Raw genomic sequence first — 25,464 nt, 5'->3', positions numbered from 1 at the left:
AATATGATTATGGGCTATGGGAGATACAAAATGTGTTGCTATATTTAGCCTACAGAATTTTATATTTAAGAAAGAGAAATAGATATATATGCAAGGCCCCAATATTAGACAATAAGAGGATGGATAAGGAGTTAATTCCCAAGTGTAAGATACATTTATGGTCGATTGGTTTTTGACAAGGGTGCCAAGACAATTTAATGGGAGAAGAAAAGTCTTCTCAACAGATGGTGCTTGGGATAACTGGATATCTATATGCAAAAGTATGAGATTGGACCCTTACTTCATACCATATAGAAATATTAACTCAAAATGAATTGCAGACCTAAGTGAAAGAGCTAAAATTATATTAGGTTGGTGCAAAAGTAATGGAAAAAAATACCATTACTTTTGCACCAACCTAATAAAACATTTAGAAGAAAACATGCAATAGTCTTGGCTTTGAATTAGGCAATGGCTAGATATGTCACCAAAAGCAAAACTAACAAAAGAAAAATAAATAAATTGGAGCTCATCAAAATTAAAAACTTTTTGCTTCAGAGGACACCATGAAGAAAGACAATCCCAGAATGGGAGAAAATATTTGCAAACCATTTATTTTATATGAGGTTTGTATTCAGAAAATACAAAGAAATCTTGCAACTTAACAGTAAAATACAAATAGCCCATTTCAAAAATGGCCAAATGATTTCAACAGACATTCCTTCAAAAAAAATGTACACATGACCGAAAATCACATGAAAAGATGTTCAACATCATTAATAGTTAGGAAGAACCAAACCAAAACCACAATGAGATACCTCTTCACACCCATTAGAATAACTAAAATAATTTTTTAAAAGAACAAAAACAAATGTTGATAAAAATATGAAAAAACTTGAACCGTCATGCATTGCTGGTGGAAATGTAAAATAGTATAGCTTCTTTGGAAACATCGGCAATCCCTCAAAATATTAAATATAGAATTACTGTGTGACCCAGCAATTCTCCTCCTAGTTATATACCCAAGAGAAATGAAAACATCTCCACACAAAAACTTGTACACAAATGTTCATAGCAGCATTATTTGTAAAAATCAAAAAGTGGAAGCAACTCAAGTACCCAACAACTGATATTGGATAAATTAAATGTTTATATCCATACAATGGAATTTTATGTACATCCATACAATGGAATTTTATTTAACAATAAAAACTGAAATGCTGTTACATTCTACAACATGGGTGAACCTTGAAAATAATATGCTAAGTGAAAGAAGCAATCACAATGGGTCAAATATTGTATGATTCCATTTATATGAAATGTCCTGAATAAAGATATGCGTAGTGACAGAAAGCAGATTAGTGGTTTCCAGGGGCTGGGGAGGGAGAAAGGGGAGTGACTGCTAATGACTATGAGGTTTCTTTTTTAGATGATGAAAATGTTCTAAAATTAGATAGTGTTAATGGTTGTACAACTCTATGAATATATAGAAATCACTCAATTGTATACTATGGTATGTAAATTATATCTCAAAGCTGCTAAAAAATTTTTCCTAGCTTCACAATTGAAAAATGGTTGAAACAGATGCAGTATGATTTTGGTTTGTTGCCATACTGAAATAAATGATGTCCCAGAATGAAACTAGATTTATCTCTAAGAATTGGGTATATAACTAGTGTATATAAAATAAGTGTAAAGAGAATGAAATGAACAAGTTAAAACTTAAAATTGCCTATATTGTTAAAGAGTAAAAATAAATAGTAAAATGTACTATATGGCATTCAGTCACTATTCTCATTGCTGATTATTGTCACCTAATTAAGTCCTAAATATTAAATAAATGGTAATACATTTTCTTTGATTATTAAATGACATCTTTTAATACATCAGTATATTTAAATGTTTGAAAAATATTTTAAGATAAATAAGTATACTAATAAATACTACAGAAATATGGGAATGGTTCAAGAAAACTTGGAAGCCAAAATATGGTACATGATGCATACAACCAGACCTAACTGCAGGTAACAAGTACACCTGTTCTTATAACCAAATGTTTGACTTCTCCAACCTTTGACTGGTATACTAAGCAGCAGAATACTGTCTGAAAAACAGAAACCCGTAGGTCAGAAGATAAAGGTTGTGAGTTAAATGTATTTAGCCCTCAAAGTGTTTGTATTTTAAGCCAACATTTAATAATTGAGAGAGGATGCAGATTGTGACTTAAATGTACTTAACCTTCAGAGCGTTCATTTGTTTTGTATTTTAATTAAGGCAACATTTTAAAATCGGAAGATTTAACTTAAAAGTCTAGATTGGAGCTTGTGTTTAAAACTCTGAGGATAGCTTTTCCTGTGGCAGCTGCCGGGCTGAGAGGAGCATGGCTGTCTCCTCTCTGCCATGGTGTGTGCTCGCCCACTGATATTGGTATACTCCAGAAAGGTAGAGTCATCTGGCAAAAATGTCACTTTGCCTGCTGCATTCAAAGATCCTATTCGACCAGATAATGTGAACTTTGTTCACACCAGCTCGCGCAAAAACAACAGACAGCCCTATGCTGTCAGTGAAATAGCAGGTCATCAGACCAGTGCTGAGTCTTGGGGTACTGGTAGAGCTGTGGCTCGAATTCCCAGAGTTCAAGGTGGTGGGACTCACCGTTCTGGCCAGGATGCTTTTGGAAATATGTGTCATGGCAGCCAAATGTTTGCACCAACCAAAACCTGGTGCTATTGGCATCATAGAGTGAACACAACCCAAAAGCAATATGCCATCTGTTCTGCCCTGGCTGCCTCAGCCTTACCAGCACTGGTCATGTCTAAAGGTCATCGTATTGAAGTTCCTGAACTTCCTTTGGTAGTCGAAGACAAAGTTGAAGGCTGCAAGAAGACCAAGGAGGCTGTTTTGCTTCTTAAGTAACTTACAACCTGGAATGATATCAAAAAGGTCTATGCCTCTCAGCGACTGAGAGCTGGCAAGGGCAAAATGAGAAACTGTCACCATATCCAGCACAGGGGACCCTGCATCATCTACAATGAAGATAATGGTATCATCAAGGGCTTCAGAAACATCCCTGGAATTACTTTGCTCAGTGTAAACAAATTGAACATTTGAAGCTTGCTCCTCCTGGTGGGCATGTGGGACGTTTCTGCATTTGGACTAAAAGTGCTTTCCAGAAGTTAGATGAATTGTATGGCACTTGGTGTAAAGCTGCTTCCCTCAAGAGTAACTACAATCTTCCTATGCACAAGATGAACAATACAGATCTCAGCAGAATCTTGAAAAGCCTAGAGATCCAAAGAGCCCTTCGAGCGCCACGTAAGAAGATTCATTGCAGAGACCTAAAGAAGAACCCCCTGAAAAACCTGAGAATCATGTTGAAGCTAAACCCATACGCAAAGATCATGCACTGGAACACTATTCTTTGCCAGGCCAGGAGTCACAAGCTCTGGGTGGATAAGGCGGCGGCAGCAGCAGCAGCACTAGAAGCCAAATCAGATGAGAAGGGGGTTGCAGGCAAGAAGCCTGTGGTAGGTAAGAAAGGAAAGAAGGCTGCTGTTGGTATTAAGAAGCAGAAGAAGCCTCTAGTGGGAAAAAAGCCAGCAGCTACCAAGAAACCAGCCCCTGAAAAGAAGCCAGCAGAAAAGAAACCTACTACAGAGGAAAAGAAGCCTGCTGCATAAACTCTTAAATTTGATTATTCCATAAAGGTCAAATCATTTTGGAGAGCTTCTTTTGAGTAAAGACCTGATCAAAGAGGCAGAGAGAAAGAAAAAAAAAAAAACTCCGAAGATAGGAAAAAAAGACACCTCTGAAGATCTGGCAGCACTGGTAGTCATTTGTTGAAGCTGGACGCTACTTCTCTCCTTAAATGCCCTCATGCAGTGGTTACCTGTGCTCTTCCAACTGGCCACTTTGCTCATTATATCATGTGATACAGTTTAGCTGTGTCCCTACCCAAATCTCATCTTGAATTGCAGCTCCCATAATTCCTTGTGTCAGAGGAACCCAGTGGGAGGTAATTGATTTATGAGGTGGGGGGGTTTCCTGTGTTGTTCTTATAATAGTGTATAAGTCTTACGAGATCTGATGGTTTTATAAAGGACAGTTCCCTTGCACACATTGTTTTGCCTGCTGCCATGTAGGAGGTACTTTTGCTATCCCTTTGCCTTTTGCCATGATTGTGAGGCCTCCCCAAGAATGTGGAACTGTGAGTCCATTAAACCTCTTTTTCTTTATAAATTATCCAGTCTCAGGTATGTCTTTATTAGCAGTGGGAGAACAGACTAATACATCATGGATCTGGATTTGTAGGCGTTTGAGTTTGCATCCTAAACCTAGGGAGATGTCTAACCTGCCTTGTGACCTTGGGCATGATGCTTCCTTTTTATAAGCCTTATTTAGCTTCTATTAAATAGGTCAAAGAATACCTGCCCTTCCTCTGTTCCTCACAGTACTGTTATAAAGATTTAATAAAATGATTTATTGAATGTACTTTTACAACTAAGAAGTCCTTACCTTTGTCTTTTCTGTGAAATCTATGATATCATTCTGACCATTGAACCAAAGAGATTTTTTTTTCCCCTCAGCTTTTTGGAAGTACAATAAAAAATAAATAAAAATTGTATTTATTTAAGATATACAACTTGATGTTTTGATGTATGTATACGTTGTGAAATCATTGCCAAAATCAAACTACAGGCATACCTCATTTTACGGAGCTTTGACTTACTGCACTAGACAGACATTGCCTTTTTTTTTCTATTTTAACAAATGGAAGGTTTGTGGCAATTCTGCGTGGAGCAAAACTATCAGCACCATTTTGTTAACGGCGTGTGCTTACTTTGTGACTCTGTGTCACATTTTGGTAATTCTCACAATTTTTCAAACTTTTTCATTATTATTATATCTGTTATGGTGTTCTGTGATTGGTAATCTTTGATGTTCCTGTTTTAATTATTTTTGAGCCCCAGATATAAGACCATAAACTTATTGATATATGTTGTGTGTATTTTGACTGTTCCACTGACTGGCCATTCTTCTGTCTCTCTCCCTTTCCCCAGGCCTTTCTATTCCCAAAACACAACAATATGGAAATTGGACCAACTAGTAAACCTACTAGTTGGGCTCTTTAAGTGTTCAAGTGAAAGGAAAAGTTACGTCTTTCACTTTAAATGAAAAACTAGAAATGATTAAACTTAGTGAGGAAGGCATGTTGATAATCAAGATAGGCTGAAAGCCAGGCCTCTTGTGTGAAACAGTTAGCCAAGTTGTAAATGCAAAGGAAAAGTTCTTAAAGGAAATTAAAAATGCTACTCCAGTGAACACACTAATAATAATAAAGCAAAACAGCCTTATTTTTATATGGAGAATGTTTGAGTGGTCTGGATAGAAGATCAAAGCAGCCATATCATTTCCTTAAGCCAATGCCTAAGTCAGAGCAAGACCTTGACTCTGTTCAATACTATGAAAGCTGAGCAGTGAGGAAGTTGCAGGACAAAAGTTAGAAACTAGGAGATGTTAACTCATGACATTTAAGGAAAGAAGTTGTCTCCATGACATAAAAGTGCAAGTTGAAACAGCAAATGCTGATGTAAAAGCTGCAGCAAGTTATCCAGAGATCTAGCTAAGTTAGTTGATGGAAGTGGCTGCACTAAACAACAGATTTTCAACATAGACAAAACAGTCCTCTATGGGAAGTAGATGCCATCTAGGACTTTCATAGCTAGAGAAGAGAAGTCAATGCCTAGCTTCAAAGGACAGGCTGACTCTCTTGTTAGGACCTAATACAGCTGGTGACTCTAAGTGGAAGCCAATGCTTGTTTACCATTCTGAAAATGCTAGGGTCCTTAAATCTACTCTGCTCTATCAATAAAACAACAAAGCTTGAATGATGGCACATCTTTTCATAGCATGGCTTACTGAATATTTTAAGCCCACTGATGAGACCTACTACTCAGAAGAAAAGATTTCTTTCAAAATACTACTGCTCATTGACAGTGCATCTAATCATTCAAGAGCCCTGATGGAGGGATTAATGTTCTTTTTATGCCTACTAACACATCTGTTCTGTAGCATGGATCAAGAAGTAATTTCAACTTTCAAGTCTTACAATTTAAGAAATGTATTTTGTAAGGCTATAGCTGCCATAGATAGTGATTCCTCCAATGGATCTTGGCAAACTAAATTAAAAACCTTCTGGAAAGGGTTTGCCATTTTAGATGTCATTAAAAACACTTTTATTCATAAGAGGAGGTCAAAATATCAACATTACTAGGATTTTGGAAGAAGTTGGTTCCAACTCTTATGGATGACTTTGAGGGATTCAAGTCTACAATAGAGGAAGTAACTGCTTTCTCCACTGTAGTCTTGAATGGAGAGATGGGATGGAAGTAGCAGGAGAACAAGAATAAAAGTGGTGGGTGCCTGTAATCCCAGCTACTCAGGAGGCTAAGGCAGGAGAATCACTTGAACCTGGGAAGCAGAGGTTGCTGTAAGCTGAGATGGCACCACTGCACTCCAGCGTGGGTGATAGAGCCAAACTCCATCTCAAATAAAAATAAATAAATAAATAAATAAATAAAGTGGAGCCTGAAGTTGGAACTGAATTGTTGCAATCTCATGATTAAATTTAAGTGGACAAGGAGTTACTTTCTATGGAGGAGCAAAGAAAGTGCTTTCTTGAGATGGAATTTATTCTGGGTGAAGAAACAATGTAAACATGGTTGAAATGACAAAACAAAGGATTTAAAGTACTCAATAAACTTAGTTAATGAAACTGGGGTTTGAGGAAACTGACTCCAGTTTTGGAAGACATTCTACTATGGATAAAATGCTATCAAACAGTGTCACATGATACAGAGAAATCTTTCATGAAAGGAAGAGTCAGTTGATATGGAAAACATCATTATTTTCTCATTTTAAGAAATTGCCACAGCCACACCAACTGTCAGTTGTTAGTTATAGTATAAACATAACTTTTATGGACTAGAAACAAAAAAATTCATGTGACTCACTTTATTGAAGTATTTGCTTTGTTGTGTTCATCTGGAGCCTAATCCTCAATATCTCTCAGGTATGCCTATAATGAGCATATCCATTATCTCATGTAATTATGATTTTGTGTCTGTGTGTTGGTGGGGTGTTACAGTGAGAATATTTAACATCTACCCTCTTAGCAAATTTCAAGTATAGAGTATTGTTAACTATAGTCATCATGCTCTACACTAGATCTCCATAACTTATATATCTTGCATAACTGAAACTTTATATCTTTTGTCCAACATCTCCCCATTTCCCCTTTTCCGCAGTCCCTGGCAACCACCATTCTGTATGATGCTTCTATGAGTTCAACTATATTAGAGTCCATATTTAAGTGAGATAATACAGTATTTGTATATCTGTGTCTGGCTAATTTCACTCAGTATAATGTCCTCCAGGTTCACACTTGTCACGAATAGCAGGATTTTCTTCTTTTTTAAGGCTGAATAGTATTCCATTGTGCGTGTGTGTGTGTGTGTGTGTGTGTGTGTGTGTGTGCATCAGTCAAATTGTCTTTAACCATTCATTAATGGATATTTATCTTGGCTATTGTGAATAATTCTAAAATGAACATGAACTGCAGATATCTCTTTGAGATCTTGATTTCATTTCCTTTGGATATATACCCAGAAGAAGGATCACTAGATCATATGGTAGTTCTAGTTTTAATTTTTTGAAAAAAATCCATATGGTCTTCCAAAATGGCTGTACCAATTTACATTCCCACCAACAGTGTACAAAGGTTCTACTGTCTCCACAACCTCACCAAGGCTTGTTACTTTTTGTCTTTTTGATAATGGCCATTCTAACAGGTGTGAGGTGATACCTCCTTGTGATTTTGATTTGCATTTCTCTGATAATTTGTGATGTTGAGCACCTTTTCATATATCTGTTGGCCATTTGTATGTCTTTGGAGAAATGTCTATTCAGGTCCTTTGCCCATTTTTTTATTGGGTTGTTTTTTGCTATTGAGTTGTATGAGTTTCTTATAAGTTTTATTCCCCTCCCCCCTGAGCTTCTTATAAGTTTTAGAAATTTACTCATTCTTGGATATATGGTTTGCAAATATTTCTCCCATTCATGGGTTGTCTTTTCACTGTTAATTTTTTCCTTTGCTGTGCAGAAACTTTTTAGCTTGAGGGAGCACCACTTACTGATTTTTGCTTTTGTTGCCTATGATTTTGGTGTCATAGCCAAAAAATTATTACCAAGACCAGTTTCAAAAAGCTTTTTACCCTGTTTTTTTCTAGTAGCTTTACAGATTCAGATCTTATATTTAAGTCTTTAATCCATTTTAGGTTTATTTTTATATATGGTGTCAGATAAAGGCCCAACTTCATTCTTCTGTGGGTGTACAGTTTTCTCAACACTATTTATGTATTTGTAACTTCTATTTTAGGTTCGGGGTACACGTGCAGGTTTGTTATATAGGTAAATTGCATTTCCTTGGGGGTTTTGGTGTACAGATTACCACTCAGGTAATAAGCATAGTGCCTAATAGATAGATTTTCGATCCTCTCTCTCTCCTTCCACCCCCTACCCTGAAATAGCCGCCATTGTCTCTTGTTCTCTTCTTTGTGTCTCTGCATTCTCAATGTTTAGCTCCCACTTGTAAGTGAAAACATGTGGTATTTGGTTTTCTGTTTCTGCATTAGTTCATTTAGGATAATGGTCTCCAGCTCTATCTATGCTGCTGTAAAGAACATGATCTCAATCTTTTTTATGGCTTCATAGTATTCCATGGTTTAACACCATTTCTTAAAAAGGCTATCATTTCTCCATCATGTGGTCTTGGTACTCTTGGTGACAATCAATTTACCATAAGTGGGTGGATTCATGTCTGGTCTCTCTATTCTCTTTCATTGATCTATATATCTATTATTATTTCAGTATTATACTGTTTTTACTACTGTAGCTTGGTAATACTTTTGAAATCTGGATGTATGATGCCTCCATCTTTCTTTTTCTTGTTCAAGGTTGCTTTAGAAATTCAGAGTTTTTTGTGGTTCCATATGAATTTAATAGTTTTTTTTCTATTTCTTTAAAGAATATCATTGAAAATTTGATAGGGATTGCATTAAATCTGCAAACTGCTTTGGGTAATGTAGACATTTTAACAATATTAATTATTCCAGTCCATGAACACAGGATATCTTTCTATTCATTTTTTTCTTCTTCATTTTATTTCATCAATGTTTTATAGTTTTCAGTGTATACATCTCTCACTTCCTTGGTTCAATTTATTCCTAACTACTTTATCTATCTATTTATTTCTGATGCTATTATAAATGGGATTGTTTCCTTAGTTTCCTTTTTGTATCATTTGCTGGTGGTATAGGAACACAACTGAATTTTGTATGTTGATTTGTATATTGCAACTTACTTCCAACACCATTTTTTGAGTAGTGTTTAGGGTTTTCCTTTTTTTTTTTTTTTTTTTTTTTTTTGAGACAGAGTTTCACTCTTGTTACCCAGGCTGGAGTGCAATGGCATGATCTCGGCTCACCGCAACCTCCGCCTCCTGGGTTCAGGCAATTCTCCTGCCTCAGCCTCCTGAGTAGCTAGGATTACAGGCACACGCCACTATGCCCAGCTAATTTTTTGTATTTTTAGTAGAGACGGGGTTTCTCCATGTTGGTCAGGCTGGTCTCAAACTCCCAAACTCAGGTAATCGGCCTGCCTTGGCCTCCTGAAGTGCTGGGATTACAGGTGTGAGCCACTGTGCCTGGCCAGGGTTTTCTACATCTGCTAGAAATACTTCGAGATGTAGATTATATCATCTGTAAACAATGATACTTCTTCTTTCCAAATTTAATGCCTTTTATTTCTTTGTCTTGCTTTATTGCTCTGTCTAGGATTTCTAGCACCAGATTGAATTGAAGAGGTGAGAGTGGTCATCCTTGCTTTGTTACATATCATTGATCATGATATTAGCTGTGGACTTTTCATGATGGCCTTACTATGTTGAGGTAAGTTCCTTCTGAATCTAATTTGTTGAGAGTTTTTTTTTATCATGAAAGAATGTTAATTTTTGCTAAATGCTTTTTCTGCTTTTATTGAGATGACCATGGGATTTTTATTCTTTATTCTGTTAATGTGGTATATCACATTGATTGATTTGCAAATGTTGAACCATCCTCATTCCCAGGATAAATTTTGCTTGGTCGTGGTGCATAAACCGATTAATGTATTATTCAATTCAGTTTGCTAATATTTTGTTGAGGATTTTTGTATTCATGTCCATCAAGGATATTGACCTGTAGTTTTCTTGTGGTGTCTTTGTTTGGCTTTGGTATTAGGGTAATATTGGCATCATGAATGTGGAAGTCTTACCTCTTCTTCTATTTTTGGAAGAGTTTAAAAAGGACTAGTATTAATTAATTTAAAAGTTTAATTCACCCATGAAGCCATCAGCTCCAGTGCTTTTCTTTGTTGGGAAGTTTTAGATGAGTCAATCCTTTTATATGTATTCATCTGTTCAGGCTTTCTGTTTCTTGACTGGATCTTAGTAATTTGCATGTTTCTAGGAACTTATCTATGCCTTCTGTGTTGATTAGTATTTTTGCATATAATCATTCAGAATAGTCCCTTATGAACATTTTTATTTCTGTGTCTCCAGGTGTAATGCCCCTTCTTTTATTTCTGATTTTATTTGGGTTTTCCCTCTTTTTTTTTCTTGGTTGGTCAAGCTAAGTATTTGTTGATTCTGTTTACCTTTCAAAAAACCCACTTAGTTTTCTCCATTTTTGTGGTATTTTTCTATTCTCGATTTCTTTTTGTTTCTGCTCTAATATTTATTCTTTCCTTATATCTCTCAGCTTTGGGCATAGTTTGTTCTTTTATTTATTTATTTATTTATTTATTTAGTAGTCCTCTGAAGTATAACATTAGGTTGTTAACTTGAGATCTTTCTTCTTCTTTGGAGACAGAATCTCACTTTGTCACCCGGACTGGAGTACAGTGGCATGGTCTCAGCTCACTGCAGCCTGCCACTCCAAAGTTCAAGTGATTCTCCTGCCTTACCATCCCACGTAGCTGGGGTTACAGGTGCCCACCTGCCACCACGCCTGGCTAATTTTTGTATTTTTAGTAGAGATTGGGTTTCGCCATGTTGGCCAGGCTGGTCACGAACTACTGACCTCAAATGATCTGCCCACATGGGCCTCTCAAAGTGCTGGGATTACAAGTGTCAGCCACCATGCCTGGCTCTTTCTTCATTTTTTGATGAAAGCATTTCTCCCTATAAACTTCCCTCTTATTACTGTTTTTGCTCTATCCTATAAGTTTTGATATGCATGTTTTTGTCTTCAAATTATCTCAAGATTTTTCTAATTTCCCTTTTGCTTTCTTCATTGACCCAGTGGTTGTTCAAGAGTGTGTTGTTTAATTAGTATGTATTTGTGAGTTTTGCCATCTTGTCTTTGTTATTGATTTCTACTTTCATTCCACTGTGATCAGAAAAGATACTTGGGATGATTTCAATCTTCTTAATTTACTGAGACTTGTTTTGTGACCTAACATGTGATCTATCTTGGAGAATGTTCCATGTGTGCTCGAGAAGATTGCATTCTGCTGCAATGTTCTGTATATGTCTATTAGGTCCATTTGGGCTATAGTGTTGTTTCAGTCTAATATTTTCTATTGATTTTACTGTCTGGATGCCCTATTGATTATTGAAAATGGGTACTTAAGTCTCTTACTATAACTTTATTGCTGCCTGTTTCTCCCCTCCTGTCAATTTTTTAATATATATTTAGGTGCTCTGATGTTAGGTACATGTATATATTTACAGTTATTATAAGCTTTTGATGAATTGACACCTTTATCATTATATAATGATATATTTTTTTCCTATCTCTTAAAACCTCTTTTTACTTAAGAAGGCTATTTTGGGCCGGACACAGTGGCTCACGCCTGTAATTCCAGCCCTCTGGGATGCTGAGGTGGGTGGATCACCTGGAGTCAGGAGTTTAAGACCAGCCTGACCAACATGGTGAAACCCTGTTTCTACTAAAAATGTAAAAATTATCTGAGCATAGTGGCAGGTGCCTGTAATCCCAGCTACTCTGGAGGCTGAGGCTGGAAAATAGCTTGAACCCAGGAGGCGATGGTTGCAATGAATTGAGATCGCGCCATTGCAGCCCCAGCCTAGGTGACAGAGCAAGACTCCATCTCAAAAAACAATAAATAAATAAATAAAATGTAACAAATATAAAAAATAAAAAGTCTATTTTGTCTGTTGTAAGTACAACTACCTTTGTTCTCTTTTGGTTACCATTTGCATGAAATATCTTTTTTCTTCTCTTTGCTCTCAGCCTATATGTGTCCGTAAATCTAAAATGAGTCTCTTACAGGCAGAATATAGTGGGATCTTGTTTGTTAGTTTTTAAATCTATATAACCACTATATGTCTTTTTATTGGTGAATTTAATCCATTTGCATTTAAAGTAATTATAGATTGGTGAGGACTTTCTATTGCCATTTTATTAGTAGTTTTCTGTTTTATAGTTCCTTTGTTTCTTTCTTTTACTCTTCCTGTTATCCTTTGGGATTTCATGATTTTTTTTTTATAGTGGTGTGCTTTGATTCCTTTCACTTTACCTTTTGTGTACTTACTACAGCTTTTTTTATTTGGGACTACCATGAGGTTTATGATTATATAAAATACTTTATAACAGTCTATTTTAAGCCAATAGCAACTTAACTTTGACTACAAACAAAAAACTACACTTTAACTTCTCCTCTCCCAACATCTTATGTTACTGACATCACAATTTACATCTTTTAATATTGTGTATCCATTAACAAATTATTGTTGCTATAGTTTTAACTTTCTTAATAGAGTTAAAAAGTATTTACACACCACCATTATAGCATTAAAGTATTCTAAATTTGACTCTATTCTAACCTTTACAGTGAGTTTCATACTTCTATATGTTTTCATGTTGTTAGTTAGCATCTTTTCATTTAAGCTTGAAGAATTCCCATTAGTACTTCTTGTAAAGCAAGTCTAAAAGTGTCAAATCACCTTATAAAAGAATCCCTTTGAGTGCCCTTAGTATGAGCATCCTTATAAGACCTTACAGATCAGCTGAGTCTAATTGAACTGGGAACCCCACCCACCCACCGAAACCTGGGGCTAACAGGGAAGATTCCCTCCATGATCCAGATGGAGGAAACTAGGACAGGGACTGGAAAGAAACTAGGAAGAAATAAAGGTCAAGGGTGGAGAGAAATCTTCTTCAAAATCTTCACCCAAAGGGGGAATATTTTAGATCTAGGGGAGCTTACCAAGCTTCCTCCCAGCATTGTCAGGGACACAGCTAAGCTGTAGACCTTGGTGCATTGACTTTGATCACACTAGGGGAATGCAGGATTCTCTGCGGATGCCGCCCTCATCACCAGTAAGAATGCTGAAGAATGCTGAAGAATTTATGCTGAGCATGGTAGCTGAATATAGATATTTAATAAGCTATAGGAGAAGTCATGTATATTTATGGAAGAAGAAATATGTGTATGTGCAATTGAACTTCATGTCCCTTCATGAGTGGCATGTACAAAAAATGACGGCACTAGCATGATCCAAAGGTGGAGTTTTCAGTCCTTTATCATTAAAAGGTGAAGCAAAGGACATGAATGCCCTCCCTGGGCATCCTTGTAGACAGGCCAGAACCACTCTGTGGTTAGTGGTCTCTTATCAGGAAGAAATGCTGGTTTGCTGTTGTGCCAAAACCAAAAAAGGAAGGGGGCAGTGTGAGGCAACTGGTTGATATCAACAGTGGAGTCTTTTCAAAGGGCTGGTTTCTGTTTAACCCACAGGGAAGAAAGTCTAATGGTGGTAAAGTGAGGAAGGAGGTATAATGAGATGTGTCTGACCTCCCATCCTGTCATGATTAGAAATTTAGTTTTTAAGGTTTCTCTGGGGTCCCCTTCATGAGGAAGGGGGGCATTCAGTCAGCTGGGGGACTTAGGATTTTATTTTTGTTTCTCAGATGTCTAAATCTCTCTGGTGTGCCATGGGTTTGTGGTTTTATCTTTTTTTTTTCTAATTAGATCACATACTGATTTAAAATTGGGAAGAGGGTTGCTTTTTCTCAGAAAGTGAATCTCTCTGAGGAAGAACCCTTAGGTAGTGGGAATTGAGTTTGCTCCCAAGCTCACTAATGCCAATTCCCATTAACCCCAAGCCATCCTGTTGTCTATGTGGAAACATAGAAGAAATATTAGGTTGAATAGTTTGGATTGAGTAGTAAAGTAAAATTTGAGACAGTGGGAGAATAACCATTTCTACTCTAATAAATTTAAAGTTTAATAAATTTAACTCTGTTTCTAGTTACTGACTTCTTTATGACTTGGATAGTAATTTTAAGCCCAATTTATATAGTCAAGCAACACTAAAATCCAGGGGAATGGTTAGAGGATGAATATTTGAAGAAATGTAAAAGATTTTGATACAGTGATTTTCTTGCTAAACTGCTACAAGACTCATAGATAAAAGTGGATGATAAAAGATTTGTTTACCTGTTTTGAAGAAATGGAGATAGCATGTCAACCTGGAAGCAGACTATTTCACAGAAATGGGAAAGTCATGAATAAAATTTATCTCTGCAGCTGTTATTCTTTTTTTTTATTTAAATACTGGGGTACATGTGCAGAATGTGCAGGTTTGCTACATAGGTATGCACATGCCATGGTGGTTTGCTGCACCCATCAACCCATCATCTACATTAGATATTTCTCCTAATGCTATCCCTCCCCTAGCCCCCAACCCCCCAACAGGCTTCAGTATGTCATGTTCCCCTCCCTGTGTCCATATGTTCTCACAGTTCAACTCCCACTTATGACTAAAAACATGCAGTATTTGGTTTTCTGTTCTTGTGTTAGTTTGCTGAGAATGATGGTTTACAGCTTCATCCATGTCCCTGCAAAGGACATGAACTCATCCTTTTTTATGGCTTCATAGTATTCCTTCGTATATATGTGCCACATTTTCTTTATCCAGTCTAACATTGATGGGCATTTGGGTTGGTCCCATGTCTTTGCTATTGTGAATGATGCCACAATAAACATAGGTGTGCATGTGTCTTTATAATAGAATGATTTATAATCCTTTGGGTATATACCCAGTAATGGGATTGCTGGGTCAAGTGATATTTCTAGTTCTAGATCCTTGAGGAATCACCACACTGTCTTCCACAATGGTTTAACTAATTTAAACTCCCACCAACAGTGTAAAAGCATTCTTGTTTCTTCACATCCTCTCCAGCATCTGTTATTTTGTGACTTTTTTATGATTGCCATTCTAACTGGCGTGAGATAGTATCTCATTGTGGTTTTGATTTGCATCTCTCTAATGACCAGTGATGATTAGCTTTTTAAAATATTTTTGTTGGCTGCCATAAATGTCTTCTTTTGAGAAGTGTCTGGTTCGCCCACTTTTTGATGGGATGTTTGTTTTTTCTTGTAAATCTGTTTTAAGTTCTTTGTAGATTCTGGATATTAGACCTTTGTTGGTTGGATGGATTGCAAAAGTTTTCTCCCATTCTGTAGGTTGCCTGATCACTCTGATGATAGTTTCTTTTGCTGTGCAGAAACTCCTTTGTTTAATTAGATCCCATTTGTCAATATGGGCTTTTGTTGCCATTGCTTTGGTGTTTTAGTCATGAAGTCTTTGCCCATGCCTATGTCCTGAATGGTATTGCCTAGGTTTTCTTCTAGGGTTTTTTAAGGTTTTAGGTCTTATGTTTAAGTCTTTAATCCATCTTGAGTTAATTTTTGTATAAAGTGTAAGGAAGGGATTCAGTTTCAGCTTTCTGCATATGGCTAGCCAGTTTTCCCAATACCATTTGTTAAATAGGGAATTCTTTCTCCATTGCTTATTTTTGTCAGGTTTGGCAAAGATCAGATGGTTGTAGATGTGTGACATTATTTCAGAGGCCTCTATTCTGCTCCATTGGTCTATATATCTGTTTTGGCACCAGTACCATGCTGTTTTTGTTACTGTAACCTTGTATTGTAGTTGGAAGTCAGCTAACATGATGCCTCCAGCTTTGTTCTTCTTTCTTAGGATTGCCTTGACTATGCAGACTCTTTTTTGGTTACATATGAAATTTAAAGTACTTTTTCTAATTCTACTTTAGAAGAAAGTCAATGGTAGCTTGATAGGGATAGCATTGAATCTATAAACTACTTTGGGCACTGTGGCCATTTTTATGACATTGATTCTTCCTATCCCTAAGCATAGAATGTTTTTCCATTTGTTTATGTCTTCTCTTATTTCCTTGAGCAGTGATTTATAGTTCTCCTTGAAGAGATCCTTCACGTCCCTTGTAAGTTGTATTCCTAGGTATCTTGCTCTCTTTGTAGTCATTGTGAGTGGAAGTTCACTCATGATTTTGCTCTCTGTTTTCATTGGTATTTAGGAATGTTTGTGATTTTTGCACATTAATTTTGTATCCTGAGACTTTGCTGAAGTTGCTTTTCAGCTTAAGGAGATTTCGGGCTGAGATGATGGAGTTTTCTAAATATACAGTCATGTCATCTGCAAACAGAGACAATTTGACTTTCACGTTTCCTAATTAAATATCCTTTATTTATTTCTCTTGCCTAATTGCCCTGGCCAGAACTTCCAATACTATGTTGAATAGGAGTGGTGAGAGAGGGCATCCTTGTCTTGTGTCGATTTTCAAAGGGAATGCTTCCAGTTTTTGCCCATTCAGTATGATATTAGCTGTGGGTCTGTCATGAATAGCTCTTATTATATTGAGATACGTTCCATCAATACCTAGTTTATTGAGAGTTTTTAGCACAAAGAACTGTTGGATTTTGTTGAAGGCCTTTTCTGCATCTATTAAGATAATCATATGGTTTTTGTCATTGGTTCTGTTTATGTGATTGATTGCATTTATTGATTTGCTTGTGTTGAAACAGCCTTGCATCCCAGGGATGAAGCTGACTTGATCGTGGTGGATAAGCTTTTTGATGGGCTGCTGGAATCTGTTTTCCAGTATTTTATTCAGGATTTACACATTAATGTTCATCAGAGATATTGGCCTAAAATGTTCTTTTTTTATGGCATCTCTGCCAGGTTTTGGTATCACAATGATGCTGGCCTCATAAAATGAATTAGGGAGGATTCCCACTTTTTCTATTGTTTGTAATAAGTTTCAGAAGAAATGGTCCCAGCTCCTCTTTGTACCTCTGGTAGAATTCAACTGTGAAACCATCTGGTCCTGGACTGTTTTTGGGTTTGTAGGCTATTAATTTCTGCCTCAATTTCAGAACTTGTTATTGGTCTAATCAGGGATTTGACTTTTTCCCGATTTAGTCTTGGGAAAATGTATGTGTCCAGGAATTTATAAATTTCTTCTAGATTTTCTAGTTTATTTGTAGAGGTGTTTGTAGTATTCTCTGATGGTAGTTTGTATATCAGTGGGATCAGTGGTGATATCCCCTTTATCATTTTTTATTGCATCTATTTCATTCTTCACTGGTCTGGCTAGCAGTCTATTTATTTTGTTGATCTTTTCAAAAACCAGCTCCTGACTTCATTGATTTTTTTGAAGGGTTTTTTTGTGTCTCTATCTCCTTCAGTTCTGCTCTGATCTTAGTTATTTCTTATCTTCTGCTAGCTTTTGAATTTGTTTGTTCTTGCTTCTCTAGTTCTTTTAATTGTGACGTTAGGAAACTAAAGTAAAAATAATTTCAATAATATTTAAAGTATAAAATACATGAATTAAAAGAAGAACAGAAAATAAAATATATATTTATACTGAGACAGATAAAGTTTGAATTTCACAATTACAATTACCATTTAGTGTGACAGATAGTCCATTCCATAACTTTGTACTTTATATTAATCTGTATATTGCTAATTTTCTGGCTAAGAAGAGCCGAAAGAGCTCTTTTTAAAATCAAATATCTAAGTGAATGATACTATTTATTGTTTCTGTCATGCTGAGCAGCTAATAGTCAAAGGAAAACCTCTTATATAGTCACCTCATTTCTGAGCTTTCTCCTTGGGCTTAGTTTTATAACTGTATAAGGTAAGTGCAGTTACAGAGAACCTTAGTGCTAAGAGGACAGTCTCTGATTAGCTGCCATAAGGGACTCTAGTGGCTTACATATTTAAGCACAATATTAAAATTTTTAAATTTTGGGAATATCAAAAATTTTAAAATTTTTAAATAATAGTGTTATGACTAGCCTTAAAAATACTCTTGACTAAATTACAGCACAAAAATCTGACTTAAAATAGTTAAGATTTCTGATGCATTCAAACTGCCTGTTTTGGATTCCATGCAGGATTAACAATGAAGGTTGCTCCGTTTTGTATTCTAATAGTTAAAATTCCTAATCAGGGAATTCCTGATCAGGGAATTGCTATGTCAGAGTCCTAGCATTGGAAAGTGGTTGACTCATGGGTTGGTAAGAAGAATTTACAGGCAACAGTATGGATTTAGAAATGAAAGTTTCATTAGATAGAAAGAATGCTGCAGAAGAGTACAGGAGAGAGCCTCAGCAAGAAAGGACTGACTGTGCCAGATGGATTTTCCTTAGGCGCATTTATGGGCATTCAAATGGGAGCTTAAGGGAAATTTGGACCATACTGGCCATGTAAGTCATAATAAATTACTACATTTGTAGGCAATTTGGTGCCTTAATGTCAGCAAGGGTTGCACAATGATTTTGGCATCCATGCATTCTAGAGATTTATAGAAATTCTAGTTACTTATAAATGTTTTAGAAAGAGGCATGGAACTAGATGCTGTCTTTAGATAATAGGGATGTCTAATTACTTCTTAATTCCTCAGATGAGGAGTTTTGTCTCCAGATGGCCTCTTGATGGTCACCAGGTGATCCTTGCTCTCCTGAGGAAATCAGTCCCTTTTGGTTTGATATGTGTATGACTTTGCAACTTATTGATCTTCTTCCCATCTATGGATAGCTTTTGATTTCTTGTCTCCTGTCTGTGGCAGCACACAGGGATTTGGGGCCTTTGTGTGTAGACAGTCAACTGAGAAACTGAAACTCTAGAGAACGCAGCTGGATAGAAATGTGAGTTGTACTGTATTTGTGGCTAGTGAAACTTTCTTTTCTTTGAACTATCTTTGGGGTGGTTCTAGATCTTGTGAGGGCCACCTTGAACCTTTTAGAGATGAGTTGTGCATCCTTGCTTAAGTCATAATCTTGGTTAAAGCTATTGTTTTCACTTGGGAGAATACTTTTGGTAAATAAGTTCAAAAGACAGAAATAAGAGCTATTTGAACAAGTTAAAATATGATAATAAGAAACCTAAAAGGATATTTATATAAATATATACAAATTATGTGTGTGTGTGTGTGTGTGTGTGTGTGTGTGTGTGTAAATATATATAAAAGGCTTTTATGCTTTTTCACTTTTTGGATTTTGTTTGGGGAATTTTTTCCAGTTGACAGAAATCATTTTTTTAAATTATGTGCTTGGTCACTCTATGTGCTTCTACTCATCTCTAATACTCTTGTAACCACCCAGGGAGTTCACCTTGCTCACTGCCTAGACAGAGCTGACGTAACAAGACAGGTGAATTGCAATACAAAAAGAGTAATTCATGCACAGCCGGCTGTGCAGGATACCAGAGTTATATTATTACTCAAATCAGTCTTCCTGTCTCCCCAGGCATTTGGGGATTGGAGTTTTAAGGATAATTTGGTGTGTTGGGTGGGAGTTTGGGGGCAGTGGGTTGGGAATACTAATTGGTTGGGTTGAAGATGAAATCATAGGAAATTGAGGTCAAGATCAGATGAGCCAGTTTATTGATCTGGGTGGTGCCAGCTGATCCATCAAGTGCAGAGTCTACAAAATATCTCAAGCAGTGATCTTAGGTTTTACAATAGTTATGTTATCCCCAGGAGCAATGTGGGGAGGGTCAGAATCTTGTAGCTTCCAGCTGCATGACTCCTAATCCATAATTTCTAATTTTGTGGCTAATTTGTTAGTCCTACAAAGGCAATCTAGACCCCAGGAAAGACGAGGATTTGTCTTGGGAAAGGGCTGTTATCATTTTTGTTTCAGACTATAAACTAAACTAAGTTTCTCCCAAAGTTAGTTCTGCCTACAACCAGGAGTGAACAAGGACAGCTTGGAGGTTAGAAGCAAGATGGAGCTGGTTAGTCAGATCTCTTTCACTGCCTTAGTTATAATTTTCAATGGTGGTTTCAGTCCCTCCCTTTGGGTTTTATAACACCTTATTCTTATTGTGTGGTCTATGAAGATGAGAAAAGGCTGACCACTGTTCTAGCTTTTTCCTTCTGGCAGGGGCCATAGTGGGAATAGGAGATGACCCAAGGTGAAAAGAGTAGAACTGCTTTCCCAGATGTCTGAGCCTACTCATTGTGGGCTGGGCTGGGGTTCCAAGGCTTGCATGACAAAGGCATTAGTATTCTCATCTATAGTTTTACCACAGCATTTAAGCAAGTAGTATACTATAAGGTAAATAATGAGTCTTATAAGAAGGAGTACAATTCCCAGTTTTAAAAATAAGAATTTGAAAGCATTAGTTTGGGGACTTGTAGCCCACAAAGAATTTAAGATTTAGTTCAAATTGCAGAAAATAATAAAACTCAAGAACAGACAACAGATGTACTATAGTTTTTGAAATATAATTTTCTCCCTTAATGCCCATTTTTATTGCAGATACATCATAATAGGACAAATTTACTTGTAAAATAAGTTATAGTTTTATTAAGCTTGAGCTGATTATTTATATAAAGTGCAGTAGGAATAGTTTTTTGCCATATAGACTCTGTTTTTAAATTGGCTTTGCTGAAACTTTCTTCTGTATGAAATATCAGATTGTACTTTTTAAAGCCTTGAAGCCCAGCAACTGATTTATATTTGCCTACAAATACCAGTATGAGTTGGGTGAGTTTTCCTTCTCTTAAGGTCCCCAAGATAACTTGGGGTTCCTGGGCCTGTCAAAAAGTGGCATTCTTTACTTACCACCAGTCACGAACCCTGAACAGGGACTGTATACACAAGGTATGAGGCCAGCTTTCCCAAGTGGCTTTTATTGGCTCTATAAGTCAACCTTGATTCTTTAAAGAAAGTATGCCATTCCAGTCAAAAACTTAGCAAAATAACCAGTTTCTCCAATTGTGTCTTGTTACAAAAGAAAACAGATTCTTACTGTACTCATGCAAATAACTACTGCCATAAGTTGAGAATACTCACAAATAATTTTTATATTAGGGAGAAATCACATAGACAGAAAGCAATATGTTCCACATTTTCCTCCCAAGAGTATACTTTACTCAATTGCTAAAAGTTTTAAATAGCTTAAAAGAAAAAAGTTTTCTTGACTCTGAAAAACAAAAGGATTAGCAATATTTAACAAAGCAGCTCTCCTTGAGAGTCCTAGAAGTTTGTTTTTTTCCTCTATTCCAATAGCACAATTTCTAGGGTTATCAGAGACCTGCACTCAAGAGTACCCATCAGAGTCCTATACCTGATTATAAATTGCATTCTGAAAAGGATCAAAACAAGACAGCAATTGTCCATGGATGACAAAAGTCTCAGGACAGCCATAATTAAAGATACAATCAACAAGAAAATATGGCATCTCTGTGACACACAACAATTTCACATAACAATTATAGTTTTCACTGATAACATATATTGAGATATATCAAAATTATAGGAATCATATAATTTCATAACACATATCAATACATATTTATATAACTATAACCCAAAGAAAGTAAAATAACAGTTTATATTTGACAATGCTTTCTTCATGATTTTAATACATCAAATAAGCCAAATGTGTCCTTGATGGACTTAAGGGTACCTAATTTTTTCCTTAACTTAGAATTTGATCTTAGAAGGTTTGTCAAATATTAAAGGTTTAAAACACTGGATATCACAAAACAGAATCACAGGTTATTCATTTAGCTGAAATGTTCAGTTTTTGGAGAAACTAAATAATATACCTTCAGCTTTAGCCAATATGTTTACACACAGAATTTCTTTTTATTAGATTAATCTTTCACAAACCTTTCATAACTTGCTCAAACCTTTAGCTGTATTCTATCTAACTTAAAACAATTCAATTCTTTTATCCTCAAAACTAAGCAGAAACCAAATTCCCATGCCTTTTTTATAATCTTTTACCAAAACACATTCTACTTCCCTTGCATACCTGGCATGTAAAATTGTTTCCCCAGTTGTCTTAATTACATGTTACAATGTTACTTTTAGCAACTTTTATTTTTAGTCAAAATCTGGCAAGTAAGCAATTTTATTTATGTACCAGGTGTGGAGCCTAGAACTCCGGAGAAAAGTACAGATAAAGTTTGACTCTTTCTCACATAGCTAGGGAACAGGGCTAATGCCACATGTCCCCAGGCTTTACCTCAAAATCAAGGAAGCAGTTTATGACATTAAAGCATTTAGCAAATCTAATCTCTGACTTACTTTAAATGTCTAAATTTGTCAAATGTCTAAATATTGTCAAATGTCCACATTTTATAGATATTTTTATTTTATCAATAATCTTTAAAATCATTTTTATTTCCTAGATTGCTAAAGTTATGTAAACTAAAAGGCGTAAAAGTTTCTGTTTTTTCTGAGAGAACATTTAAGCACTTACTATTTTATAAGCCAATTAAACAGAGCATTTTCCTAAACAAACATCACACACAACACATAAAAATACACAGACAGAAGACGATCCAGTAGTTCTAAGATTTTTCATTTGCCAGTTTCTTAACTGGATTCCTGGCTTCATGGTGGAGTCCTTCAAGGAACAGGACCAGGAAAGCATGCAATATCTAGGGCCCAATAAGCAGATACAGCTGAAAGGCAAAAACAGATCCCCAAAATTAAGGGTTCCATTTTTATACAGGATCTTGGATTCTCCCCCCAAAAAAGACATAAATGCTATGGGAGAAGACAGCACAGTGCTTTCTCCATGCATTTCATTGCATTGCAACCTGAAGCCAATCAGCCCATTTTGTAATCAGCACATCCTCCAATGGAGTTTCACCTCTCATTTGGGGGTGGGGATGTTTCCATACCTTCTACATGGTCAAGAGCATGCTTCTCCAATCCAAGCATGCAAAGAGCCAAGTATCGCTCCATAACTGCCATTAGCCATTCCTTAAAATATATTTCCTATCTAGTTATTACACACCAAGGCTAAAAGCGCTCTCATAATGCAAAGTAATTTCTGATACCCTCAAAAGTCAAAACTGTCAGTAACATAATGTAAAACAGAACACAGGCTTAGATATTGAAAGAGCTCTATCCTCCTTTAAATCTTGAATTTCCATGAGGAAAAGAGAGGTTTTTTTCAGAGTGAGGTCTGTGGCACCTCCTGTTTTTCCCCAGGAGTCCCAGGCTGTTAGAAATTATCTTAGGTTCTCTCATGTGGGCCTCAAAAGAGACAAGAAGACAAAACAATTCAGTTGACTAAAAAGAAAAAACCCTTATTTTTTCCTTCAGAAAAATAGATTCAAGAAAAGAAAAAAAAATAATAAAGTTCTTTTAAATAGATGCATACCTTGGATATCTGCTTTTAATTAAGCTGACTTCTAACAAAATCTCTTATTACCAGACTCTAGCCAGGAGAAACAGCCAATATTCCTGGTTTTTGAACTTTATGAAAGGTAACCTCTCATGTGAAATTAGTAAGTCTAAACTAAGGTTATGATTCAACCATGGACACATAAGATGTTTCAATGAGATGGTGAGCAGTTTTTTTAAAAAATTTAGAATCTCCCCAAAGGTAGCTAAGAGAAAGAAAAATTCAAGACAGGAAATCAGAAGTAACATGGGGGAAATAAACTCAGTATATGGCAAAGTTACACAAGCAACAAACCAGCAAAAACTCATTCCTAAGCTGGAAACTGAATAGGCAATCAAGAGATTGACAGTCTAAGTAGAGGAGAAACTATTTGAAAACTTGCAAATAAAGAATCTTATAAAGCTATAACATCTGCTTCTGTTTGTGTATCTGTATATGTGTCATGCTTCATTACCAAATTATATGAAAAAGCTCTAATCTATTGGCTTAAAAAAGAGTAAGAGCTTAAATGTTTTATCAGAAAAAAATGGGCTGGGCACAGCAGCCGACACCTGTAATCCTAGCACTCTGGGAGGCCAACGCAGGCAGATCACCTGAGGTTAGGAGTTTGAGACCATCCGAGCCAACATGGTGAAACCCCATCTCTACTAAAAATACAAAAACTAGCTGGGTGTGGTGGCAGGCACCTGTAATCACAGCTACTCAGGAAGCTGAGGCAGGAGAATCACTTGAACCTGGGAGATGGAGGTTGCAGTGAGCCAGATTGTGCCACTGCATCAGCCTGGGTGACAGAGCAAGACTCCATCTCAAAAAAAAAAAAAAGAATAGAAAAAATGAAAAAAAAAATAGAAAAAAATGAGAGCTAGCTCAGATGCCTTTTTCTTCAAAGAAGAAAAAGAATAATTTAAAATCTTCAAGTCATGTTAAATTAAACACTCCTAGGTTTATAATTGGGCATTAGGGTTACTGAGAGTTATAATATCAATTAATATAGTAATTAAAACTACCAGATAGAAGAGAAACAATTCTACGTACCTGTTATTTAAAAAAGTAAGATGTGTTTTTGGTAAAGGTTATCAAAAACATGAGGATGTGGTTTTTGCTAAAGGAAAAGTAATTTTGCCTAGTTTAGAGACTGTTTAAAAGTTACTTCAAAATGAAGGAAAAATATATAGATAAAACTAGATGGATAGAACGGATAAAAAGGTGAGGAATAAAGAAATTTTGATTTCTGGGTAGCTGCATTGTCACCCATAGTAAGGAGCTGCAGCTGTGCTGCATTCAGTTACTGAAGGTAAAAAGTACCAGTGGGATTTAGAGATGGATTAAACTCCTAGGGAGTTGATTCTCTGGATGCATAAAGAAATGCAAACTAATAAGGAAAAAGTAAAATATTTAATACCTTAGTTAGTATTATCTATAACAGCTCGAATGAAAGTAAAAGAGAGTGCTGGGTTGGACCTTAAGGCTGGACCAAGCTCAAATGTGGATCTGTCTGAGCACAGGCCACTAGTCTTAAAGCCACTCGCAAAGGAGAAAATTGTGCCAGGGCAACAGAAAGTACCTCTGAAATCAGTGGTCACCAAAAGTGTGGTCAGTGTGGAAGAGGGGCAGAACTAATTAACTGTTGAAACTAGAGGGTATCGTGTGAAGGAATTGTTTCCTTTTGTAGATTGATACCAGCTTCCTGATGAACCATTGCTAAAATAGATTGTAAAAGTAAATAGATTTAGGACTAGTGTTTTTTATTTTAAATGCTGCAGAGTGGAGAAGCATTGGTTCTGAAACCACAGCACACTATTAAACAATTGAAAAATGAATCCCAAACTTTGGACTTACCTCTTTCTCCTGGCTGACTTGCCAAAATACGTCACTGGTGGAGG

At 36.2% G+C, this 25,464-nt stretch overlaps 1 pseudogene; it reads left to right on the top strand.

Moving 5' to 3' along the window:
* The first annotated feature begins 2,345 nt into the window (after nucleotides 1-2,345).
* On the top strand, nucleotides 2,346-3,731 carry LOC105731363 (large ribosomal subunit protein uL4-like; annotated as a pseudogene).
* The last annotated feature ends 21,733 nt before the right edge of the window (nucleotides 3,732-25,464 follow it).

This window comes from Aotus nancymaae, unplaced genomic scaffold (assembly GCF_030222135.1).
Source record: "Aotus nancymaae isolate 86718 unplaced genomic scaffold, 86718_ANA_hifiasm-v0.15.2.pri h1tg000033l, whole genome shotgun sequence".
NCBI classification, from domain to species: domain Eukaryota; kingdom Metazoa; phylum Chordata; class Mammalia; order Primates; family Aotidae; genus Aotus; species Aotus nancymaae.
Note: the sequence above shows the minus strand (reverse complement) of the source record. Positions and strands in the feature narration are given on the sequence as shown.